Below are 11,940 nucleotides of genomic sequence, written 5' to 3' on the forward strand. Positions count from 1 at the left end.
GAGCAGACTAGACTTGTCACTCTGTTCGAACTCACTATCATTGGATTGCATGTGGGAGGTAATCCAAGACCCCTATGGTAGTGATCATTTGCCCATCAAAATTTCGATTTCCAACGGTTCATCTTCACAGTGTCCAATCAACATCGCGTACGATCTCACGAGAAACATCAATTGGGAAGAATACGCGAACGCGGTCCGTGACGGTTCAGAATCGGTCGACGTTCTCTCTCCGTTGGATGAGTACTCCTTCCTATCGCGGCTCATAGTGGATTGCGCGCTTCAAGCACAAACGAAGCCTGTTCCTGGCACTACCATTCGCAAACGTCCTCCCACTGTGTGGTGGGACCAGGAATGCACCGACGTGAATAAAGAGAAGTCTACCGCGTTTAAACAGTTTCGTAAATACGGTTCCCGCGAATACTTTGAGCGGTATACGGAGCTAGAGGAAAAGTTTAAGAGCTTGGTCAGGGCCAAAAAACGCGGTTACTGGCGTCGGTTCGTCGAAGGGCTATCGCGAGAGACTTCCATGCAAACGCTCTGGAATGTCGGCAGGAGAATGCGTAACGCGGCATCGTCGGTCAACGAGGGCAAGGAGTACTCTAACAAGTGGATTTTCGACTTCGCGCGTAAGGTTTGTCCCGATTCGGTTCCGGTCCGATGCAACACTCGCGATCCGCCGCTGGAAAACGATGACATGGACTCCCCGTTTTCGATGGTAGAATTCTCAATTGCTCTTCTTTCATGCAATAACTCAGCTCCGGGAATTGATCGAATCAAGTTCAACCTGCTCAAGAACCTCCCAGAAGTCACAAAGAGGCGATTGTTGAACTTGTACAATCGATTCCTTGAGCTCAACGTTGTTCCGGATGATTGGAGACAAGTGAGAGTTATCGCCATCCAGAAGCCCGGTAAACCCGCTTCGGATCATAATTCGTACCGTCCCATCGCGATGCTGCCGTGAATTCGGAAGCTGTTAGAAAAAATGATTCTTCTTCGTCTGGACAAGTGGGTCGAGGCGAATGGCTTACTCTCAGATACGCAATTTGGATTCCGTAGGGGCAAAGGGACGAACGACTGCCTTGCGTTGCTTTCAACTGAAATCCAATTAGCCTATGCTGAAAAACAGCAGATGGGTTCAGTTTTCTTGGACATTAAAGGGGCGTTTGATTCTATTTGCATCGACATCCTTTCGGAAAAACTCCATGCGAGTGGGCTTTCTCCGATTATCAACAATTTCCTGTTTAATTTGTTGTCCGAGAAACGAATGAGCTTCTCTCATGGCAACACGGAAATTGCACGAATCAGCTACATGGGTCTTCCACAAGGCTCATGTTTAAGTCCCCTCCTGTACAACTTCTATGTCAAAGACATTGATGAATGTCTGGCCGAAAATTGCACGCTAAGGCAGCTTGCAGATGACGGCGTGGTTTCCATGGTTTGACCAACAGCACCGGACCTGCAAGGACCATTGCAAGATACCTTGGATAATTTGTCTACTTGGGCAATGAATCTGATGAATTCTCTCCGGAGAAAACAGAGATGGTTGTTTTTTCTAGGAAGCTTTATCCAGCACAGTTTCAGCTTCAACTTATGGGTAGAACAATCACTCACAGCATGTCGTTTAAGTATTTAGGTGTCTGGTTCGATTCCAAGTGCACTTGGGGAAAACACATAGCGTATCTGAGGCAGAGATGCCAACAGCGAATCAATTTCCTTCGTTCCATTACCGGCACTTCATGGGGAGCCCATCCGGAAGATCTGATAAGACTCTACAAGACCACCATTCTCTCGATTTTGGAGTACGGTAGCTTTTGCTTTCAATCGGCGGCGGGGACGCACATATTGAAGCTCCAAAGGATTCAATATCGTTGCATTCGAATCGCGCTAGGTTGTATGCAATCGACGCATACCATGAGTCTTGAAGTTCTTGCGGGCGTCCTCCCCTTAACAAATCGTTTTGCGGATTTATCGTTCCGGTTCCTCATCCGCTGTGAAGTCATGAACCCGCTGGTGATCGAAAACTTTGAGAAGCTGCTAGAGCGGAATCCTCAAACACGATTCATGAGCTTGTACTACGAGTACATGACTCTGGACATCGGCCCCTCCTCGTTCAACCCCAATCGCGCTGTCTCCCATCGTTTCAGTGGTTCTTCCGTGAGATTCGATCTCACAATGAGGCAGGAGATTCAAGGAATTCCAGAGCCTCACCGTGCCCTGATTGTCCCAACTATTTTTGCGAACAAATACCGCCACGTCCCCACCGAGAAGAGATTTTTCACAGATGGGTCGGTGATAAATGCGTCCACTGGTTTTGGAGTATTCCACGATCTTCATAGCGCCTCATACAAGCTTCAAAAGCCGTGTTCGGTATACGTTGCTGAACTAGCAGCTATATCGTACACGTTAGAGCGTATTGCCTCACTTCCACCTGACCAATATTTCATTTTTACGGATAGCCTAAGCTCCCTGGAGGCTATGCGTTCAATGAGGCCGATGAAGCACTCGGCGTATTTCCTCCAGGAAATACGATCGTCATTGAGTGCTTTATCAAACAGCTCACATGTCATCACCTTGGTATGGGTCCCTTCTCATTGCTCTATCCCGGGCAATGAGAAAGCGGACTCGCTGGCCAAGGTGGGCGCTATGGAAGGCGATATTTACGAGCGACAAATCGCCTACCACGAATTTTTCACGATTTCTCGTCAGCAAGTCCTCGCCAACTGGCAACAAAAGTGGAATGATGGTGATCTGGGAAGATGGCTACATTCTATTGTCCCACAGGTGTCGATCAAACCCTGGTTCAAAGGGTTGGATATGAGTCGTGATTTTATTCGTGTAATGTCCAGGCTCATGTCCAATCACTGTTCGTTAAACGCCCACCTCTTCCGTATTACGCTTGCCGACAGCAACTTGTGCACCTGTGGAAACGGTTATCACGACATCGAGCATGTTGTTTGGTCCTGCTCCTTGCATCATGAGGCGAGATCCGTTCTGTGTGATTCCCTTAGGGTCCGAGGAAAACAACCCTTTAAGCCAATTAGAGACGTCTTGGCTTGCCGTGATATCGACTTTATGAAGCTTATTTACGACTTTCTTAAAGCTGTTGATTTATGTGTTTAGTGTTTTGTGTTTTAGTCATCCTTTACGTTTAAGTTTTAAATTAGTTCAAAATGCTTTCCCTTGTCCTCCCTCCAAATGATAAATAAATGTAATCCCTAATCTCGAGTAAACCGCGAGTAATCGGCCCCCGTTCTACTAACATTAGTTGTAAGAAAATGATATTCACACACAATTATGTAAAAATATTCGGCTCCGCAAAGCTAACGCATTTGAGCCTTGACAAATAAATGGATTATAAAAAAAAAAAAAAAAAACAGCGCTGCTTTTCTGCCTCAACTCATTTTCACGTTTTACGGCGGGTAAGCAGGTAGCAGCAAGCAGCAGTAGCATCCGGTCAAGTGCGCAGCGTTCGAGTTTTCCACCTCTAATCTTGCGCGTCGTATCCGTCGAGATCACTGGCTGCTGGCAGCGCCGTTGACTTTATGGCGCAAGCGCTCCGAAGTGAATCAACCTCCTTGCCTGAATGATAACGATCCCGCGTTCTACCAATCTCGATTACTTTTTCGAAAGGACATATCAGCTTGTGTAAACAACACACTGATAGCTCGCCCCCGCATACTAAACCACTATATCAGGTAGGGGAAAATGTTAGCATTGGTGGGTGAGCTACCAGTTACGCCAAATCGACGATCAAATGCGTTTACAAAAGCTGATACGCCCCTTCGAAAAAGTAATCGAGCAATACTTCTTGGGATGTGTCACGATTCGTAAGTTTAATTTAACTAGTAGTTAAACGTGAGAGTGAGAGTGAAAGTGCTAAGTTAGGACTACGCAATAAGCTAATATGCACTAAACAATAAGCTTGAAATGCGAATAAGAAAAATAAGAAGGTATTTTCAGCACACAGATCGATAAAAGGAGCTTATATCTAGCATCTAATACGACACACATAACAAGAAACGGTTATGTGCTCATGTTAATAATGAAAGAGAAAGTCGACGAAGAGAATTGATCAATGTTATACTAAGGACCTAATGCAATGTTCAGCTTGAATATTATCTGAAATTTGTTCAATGTAGTGATGTAACCTCTAACAGGTTGTATTAGCTATCAAAAGCAACAGCAAACGCTCCGAGATGTGTTAATCCAAGTGAGAAAAAATAACAAAAAGAGAATCGATCATCGCGGTTACGCCCTTATGCATGCTCACTCTCGAATTTATAATCTGTAATAGATATGGAAATCATTTTTTTTTCAAGCCACAGAAACGCCCCGTGTTCCTATGGCAAATGATGCGTGTGCGTCTAGAAAACGCAAATGAAATCTTTAAAAACAGCAAGATTTAGTTTTTTTTTGCTCAATCGGTAGATAAAAGATGTACCGAATTTATGGCTAATCAAGATATTACCGATCAACTAAGAAATGTTGCATTACATTGGTGCAAAATTATGCACTCCGTTTTTGTGTGTGCACCTTATTTCTGATCAATCTCAGTGCCACATAAAAATATCAAGAACACAAATATCAGCTCACTCACACAAAACGTATAACAAAGAAACTGGAACTTCACGTTTGCTGCAGTGCAGTACACAAGGAGTTTCAATTTCATGAGAGATGTCACAACCGTCTAAGATTTGTGCCGTAGAAATCTTGAAGTAATTGTTGGACGCTGCAATAAATCACCTGAATAAAGCCTTACTCATATATGATTGTAATTTAGGAACCAAATGTAATTGAATAAGGGAAATGGATGTAATGTTGACCTAAATGGCGCTAATTTGGCCGCATACATAAATTCAGCAATCGACCAACTTTTCAATAGCGATCAAAAATATCCATTAGTACCGTCCCAATTATGCGTTCATCTAGATTAAATTGATAAATAACAGATTTTTTACTGTGTGCCCAATCTTAGATACATAGGCCAACATTAGAACCATGTCCCCTTCATGTTCGCATTTTTATGAGGTCCTGAATTTAACCAAGTTTTAATAAGTAGGAAATCCAAAATATGTACATAGGACCGAAATCATAGATTACTTCTACTGTACATATTTTAAATCAATATCTAGATAAATGTACAAGAATTTCACTACACAGCTTAACGTAGTCTACACTAACTAACGGCGCCAGTGGTGCAGTGGTAAGCGTGATAACCTTTCACCCCAGCAGGCCTGGGTTCAATCCCAGTCGGCGCCGCCGGGATGTTCTGAGGCATAACATCTCTGATCACGCCTTCCTTCGGATGGGAAGTAAAGCCGTTGGTCCCCGGTTCATGAGGTGATGGGTCGATAGGTAGTGTCCAGATTTGGGAGCTGCCTTCCTGGCACGTCGGTAGCATTGGTGCTCAGGACGGAAAACAAGATCGACGGAAAAAACAAACCAAAGAAAAAAAAAAAAAAAAACTAACCATACGGTCGTGTCTTGTACACAACCTCACCATTTTTAAGGATGAATACAACAATATTATAAAAATTTCATTTTGAATTGAAACACATTGATTGTATTAGTCTTTTTAAAAGTTTTCATGGTTTGCAGATAGAAGGCGCAATATATTTTTATATTTTTCCTTGGAAATTTTTGGTTTTGGTTATATCAAATTTTGAGTCATGTATTTTTTTTGAAGTCATCAAGTTTTGGGGTTTCGCTCAATACTCCTATGCGACTAGACTACCATGCGTCTCCATTGATACAAAGCTTTTTATTTTTCTTAATTTGTTTCCCGTTGATCTTGTTTTTCGTGCTGAGCACCAATGCTACCGAAGCCAGGGAGGCAGCTCCCACACCTGGACCCTACCTATCGACCCATCAGCTCATGAACCGGGGACCAACGGCTTTACTTCTCTTCCGAAGGATGGCGTGATCAGAGATTTTATGCCTCAGAACATCCCGGCGGCGCCGACTGGGATTGAACCCAGACCTGCTGGGGTGAGAAGCAATCACGCTTACCACTACACTCGAGAGAATTCTATGCTAGAAAAATAATCCTTGTGTTAATTTGGATGCTGGTTGTCATGACTTTCAGAAAAATTAACTATTAGCAATTTTATTTGCCACTTAGTTTAAACCGAGATTAATAGCAAAGCAAAACATTATCATCGTATAGCCATATTTGAAATTGCATGTTTTGATCAAACCAAATATAGCTCCCATCCATCTTAACTTCTCAACTTATTCATATTTATTTGATATGCAGCAAAAAACAAACAATCTGAAAAGTCATAACTGCAGGGTTGCCAAACTCATGGGGTACTGAGACCAACAGCTTGATTGTCACAATGTGGCACGTTGGGGGCAACACTGGGCACAGCTGGAGGCACAGATAAAGTACTAGGCACAGATTGAGATGTGCAGAGTTGAGTACCCCTTGATCCAATTTTTATTTTTGTCATGTTCGGGAATTTCTTCCTGGACAAACCTGTAAAATCCTGGAAAAACATGAGACAAATTTACTCAACGCTGAGGTCCTGCAATTTATGTAATTTATGAGTAAGTTAAACTCAAATTTGGTTCGTTCTCATTTGCCGTGTTTAATCCCATATCCCATTACCATATGGCGTGTAGTTCTATTGACACCGTGTGCGAGTTTGAACACGGTCCGATTGGTAAATTAGCTGGGGAAAGTGCTGATAATGTGTCCGCCGTGAGTTTTGGTGGTGATTCGATGGCGAACGTTGCCGTGAATCAGCGAGTTTACGGCTTGCAAAAGTGCTCGTCTGTTGGTCTCTCGCCAGTGTTGGAGATTGTGAGCAAGCTGAAGGATGCCTCGCTCGACACACCCAAGACTGGACTGGCGGTAGCTGCTGACCGTGAACGGTTCCTGGGGAAAGCACTAGACGCACACCTCCTCCCAGATGACCATGGCAATGCATGAAGTATTACAACAATTGCGATTGGATATTTTTGCAAACAGAGCAATTCCCTACAAATTCGCAAATTGGTTTATTTTTTGTATTTTTTGATTAGATTTTAATTTTGCACTCGCACATTGCTCTCCAAACCTTGTGTTCTCAATCCCTACCCTGCCATCCATTTGTTACAATTGTTATCCCTATCCTCGAGATAGCCGCGAGTAATCGGCCCTCGCTTTACTAACGTTAGTTTTAAGTAATTTTGTAATCTAAACAATGAATATCGGCTCGGCAAAGCTACAGCAAATGAGCCTGGAAAAATAAACGCATTATTAAAAAAAAAACATTTTCAGAAACGTTCCTTATGACCAACAATGCCTTTTTGCATCTTCATATCACCATTTTTTAATCCAGCCTTATTTTTGGAAAGGGCATACAGAAAAATATCAAGCTTATCTACAGAAAACTTTTTATCGAAAAATGTTTACCTGACCGGTTTGGTGTCTTGGGTAATATTGCAGACAATAGATGAGACTATTTGAAAAAATATGACTTTTAAAAAAAAATACCAACCTTTTTTTTATTTCAAATAGAATCTTTAAAACAATTTTTTCTTAAAAAGGATTTTTAGTAAAACAGCAAAAAAAAGGTTATCTTCCATTTAATTCCACTTAATTTTGGTATCCATGACAGAGACGTATTTCGACTACAATGTGCAGTATTCATCAGTGTCATTCCCACTAAAGAACTTATCAAAAATCGAACCCCCTTAAGTACTCATCCCCTAGGTAAAAAAGTCAAGATCATAGGTATTAAAATGAAACTACAATGTGTTGAATCGGAACCTACCTAACTAATAAAAACCAAAGATTTAAGTAAGCTAAAGGAGAAAAATCTATACAAATCTCTAATAAGGAAAATCCCCAAAGGCTTGGTAGCCATCATAATGAAGTAATGAATTGGGTTGTTAGCGGAATGCTAAATTAGTATTTTTTTAATTTGTTGATTTGATTTAGGGGACAAAAAATGCCATAAATTGCACTATAGGTAAAGATGGAAAAATGGTAGACAAAAAAGTTATGATTTAAAAAAAAACTCCGGAAAAATATCCAAAACTTGGTCCAATTACTTTTTTGACTTTATATAATAAAAATACACCAAATTTGCAATAGAAAAGCACCGAGGTAAAATTTTGCCAAGTCGCACCGTTTTCGAGATGTAGCGGTGTGAAAGTAGATATTTTTAAAATGTTGGTAGTTTTTGAACATTTTTAAATGTATTTCGCGGTTCTCCAGTTCCGACAATATTTTTTTCAGAAAGATCAGAAAATTTTGCAATAAAAATGCAAATTTTACATTTTAAAAATATATACTTTCAAACCGCTATATCTTGAAAACGGTTCGACTTAGCAAAATTTTACCCAGGTGCTTTTTTATTGTAAAATTGGTGTACTTTCATTATCATTTTCATCGAAACAGTAATTGGACCAAGTTTTGGAACTCAAGCTCAATCACATTCAAGATTCGCCAATCGTTTTATTTGTTAACATTCATGGTAATAACAGCAACTCGATGATTAAAAAGGAGCTCGTCTGCCTAGTGGCAAACGTTTTTGCTTACTGAGCAGAAGACCGTGGGTTCAATCCCAAACTCCTTCGCGTTGTATGATCGCTAGGACATCAATTTAGCTTATCGATTACCAAAACGAACCCTGCTGCAAACCCAACCCTATTACCCAATATTACAGTGATTCCTCGTGGAAGTGCAGAGGTGTTCTCGGCTTCCATCATAGCGAATGTCACGACAACACATTCCTACTCCTTCCTTTCTTGACCTGTGAAGATCGACGAAAAAAACAAACGAAAGGAAAAAAAAAATGACCAAAATTCGTAGTTTTATCACGTAATATGAAAGTAGCTGCCAATTCATAGCGTGGATAATGTTGTTATCTTCAAATTGGCGAAAATCCATATGGGACTGAAATGCGATTCTGGGCAGTGCATATGCTTCAGACAACAAATTTAATGGCAGCTCTTGCAATAAACTGCCTCGTACATGCAATTTCACGAGATGATTTTCAAGACGCAATGCATTTGGGAAACAAACTTTGTTCGAAAACTAAGCTATCATAAACATTGTTAAACTGTTCAAAAAACCTTGCGGCGACATAAATTACAGAATGTATTCAAGTGCTGAAATATTGCAAATTTTGGGTGCTTTTCATGAAAATCTATAGTAGAATCTTACATTTCCCGGTTGGGTGTATTATGCTGATTTATTAATCACTAGCTGAGTGTGCCCGGTCTTGCTCGGAATTCAATATTAGCTTGAGTTTATGCGCCGATTTAAAAAAAAACATGCTATATTGTACGTAGCCCCCCCCCCTATTATTTAAGGGGCTACCTCCTATGATTATCTCCTTATACCCCCACACTCGCCCCCACATGCCTAATTTGGTTCCATTTGCTTGATTAGTTCTCGAGTTATGCAGAAATTTCTGTTTCATTTGTATGGGACCCTTACAGAAGGGGGAGGGGTCTCGAACCATCATAAGAACCTTCCACGGCCCCAAAAACTCCTGTATACAAATTTTCACGCCAATCGGTTCAGTAGTTTCCGAGTCTATAAGGGTCAGACAGACAGACAGACAGACAGACAGACAGACAGACAGACAGACAGACAGACAGACAGACAGACAGACAGACAGACAGAAATTCATTTTTATATATATAGATAGATATGTAAAATGTCGCATTATATTACAAATACCTAAATGTGTAAAATGCACAATAATAAAACGAAAAATTGCATTTTGTCTTACGTTTCCTTTTAGAAGATAAGTTCGGCCTTCAACAACTTCCAAATTGACATAAATCAAAGAACAGTTGATTTGTTGGAATAAATTTAAACTTATTTCTTAACTACCAAACAAATGTACCAGAGTGTTTCAGTATTTCTCAGGATAATCAATATTGCGAATAAGCTACTGGGAACGCCCCTGCGAGAATATTTCTTGTAGTGATTTTGTTTAAACTTTTCCTCATAAGAAGGGAGCAGCATGGGTAAATAGGAATTCTAAAGATCCCTATTTTATAAAGAATGCATTCAATAATGAATATGAATTTTTGTGCATGGTAAACTAAATTTGTACTGCTACATACAGCATCACATTGTGCAAAATAGCAGAGGTTCACATTCCGAAAAAATTCAATAAAATGGAGGTACTTTCTTAGCACAATTAAAAAACGCACAGCTATAAAGCTAGACCATGTTGGATCCGGCGGGTGCGATCCCCGGTTTATACTAGGAATTGTTCAGGTTTGAAAAGTTCTCGACTTTTCTGGTAATAGATATAATGCTGCTTACCACAGGATGTATGAATGTAAAAATGATCTTGTCTTAGAATGCTTGTAACCGCCTAAAGAGTAGAAGATGAATTTCATTACTGTCCGATGAAAATTTGCTGCACCAAACCGGAAAATGTAAGATTCCATTACAGATTTTCATTAAAAGTATGCAGAATTTGCAATGTTTCGCGACATGACCGGATTCTGAAATGTCTTCACCGGTAGGTTTTAAAAATAATTTTGTAATTCTTATGTTAGCTTATTTTTCGAACCAAGTTTTTTTTTCCACAAACACACTGCGGCTAGAAAACCATCTCGTTAAAGTTTTAAACACCACTCCCGTAACCCATTTTTAATTAATCGTAGACGCGGCAAAATCACCAATCAATTAAACTTCTGTCCTTCAATGACTTTCTCACTTTTCGCAGAATAAATCCCAATAATTTTTCCGCACCACATCGATATATGTCATCTTTGCCTACATCGTCGGTCGGGGTTCAAATTGAAAGTACTTAACCTCTTTCGCCCAGTGCAGCCAAGCAGCAACAACAATCGGAACGGGAGGTTTTAATTTTTCATTCACCCACGCTAACGACCGTGGGGCACCGGACGCTTCTATTTGAAACCACAACCTTACATCGAGTCGATTTTTGATCTAAATTATTCAGCTGTCCATTCGGTGGGTTTCCTTTCATCCATTTATCATAATTTCGTTATCTTTTCTTCGAAAGGGGTCTTCTCGTTTATCAACATGCAACAAAAATCACTAGCATTGACATTTCCATCAGAATCTAATTATGCTTTCGTTTCTTCATTAGCGTCCATTTTTCTCCAACGGCTCCAACCGAAATGCGAAGTAAAATAAAAAAAGTATAACACAATAAACAAAATATCGTATTCCATTAGCCAGATGACTACACACTCCTTGCTAGTTTGATATATACCTTCCTTTTTGTCGCCCGATGAGACACTTGGAAAACTTTCTACAGTTCACAGTCACACCAACAAGAGAGCACCCACTAAACTCGCGACGGGTTTTCCGTTTCTTCTGCTGCTGCAGCTGTTCTGTGTCCCGACGGACTAGGGAAAAAGTTTCCAAACTCACTTCACAACGGTTCTTCGCGATCACTATTCAAGCACCCAAACGACCTGGGGGGCGGGAAAACCCTATTAAAATCCGATTTCGTTCTGCTGCCAGTGGAACTAGGGAACCACTTGTTGAAGCGCGATTGAGCGAAATTTTCCGCCAGCAGCACGCTTTTATACACGTTGCCACTGTTCTAAGCTAGCGCGCGGTCCTTTTCCACATACAAAGCGGGCGGCGTGAACGGACGGATGAACCTCTTCCTTGCTTTGGATGGTTGCGAGCGTGTTCATCATCCTCAAAGGGGGTGGAAGAGGTGGGAAAGTAGAATTCACCCAAGCCGAATGGAATCACGAAAAACCTCGTGTTCCGTTGCCGAAGGTTTGCTACTATTCCACGTTGTCGTCGTTGGCTGCTCCTTTCATCGTCGTCATCGTCGTTGCGAGGGAAAATACGAACGAAGATTTCATTCATAAATTCAAATCTAATTCCCCACCACCACCACCTCAATCGGTGTGTCCCTCTCCCATGGAATGGCAGACATGGAGTAAATCGAGCACGCATGTGGGTAGTAAGAATATCGTGTATTTACAGGAACG

The 11,940-nt window shown here is 41.1% G+C and overlaps 1 protein-coding gene across 1 annotated transcript in view; it reads right to left on the reverse strand.

Moving 5' to 3' along the window:
- The window catches only part of LOC135705725 (uncharacterized), a 93,607-nt gene extending 82,111 nt beyond the window's left edge, over window positions 1-11,496 (reverse strand). Inside the window, exon 1 of the mRNA XM_065227565.1 lies at window positions 11,202-11,496. The gene's annotated coding sequence lies outside the window, so the exon portion shown is untranslated. The remainder of the gene's footprint in view (window positions 1-11,201) is intronic.
- Between the last annotated feature and the right edge of the window lie 444 nt (window positions 11,497-11,940).

The sequence above is a fragment of the Ochlerotatus camptorhynchus genome, unplaced genomic scaffold (assembly GCF_037179485.1).
Source record: "Ochlerotatus camptorhynchus isolate MF236.1 unplaced genomic scaffold, CSIRO-AGI_Acam_v1.1 ptg000274l, whole genome shotgun sequence".
In the NCBI taxonomy this organism is placed as follows: Eukaryota; Metazoa; Arthropoda; class Insecta; order Diptera; family Culicidae; genus Ochlerotatus; species Ochlerotatus camptorhynchus.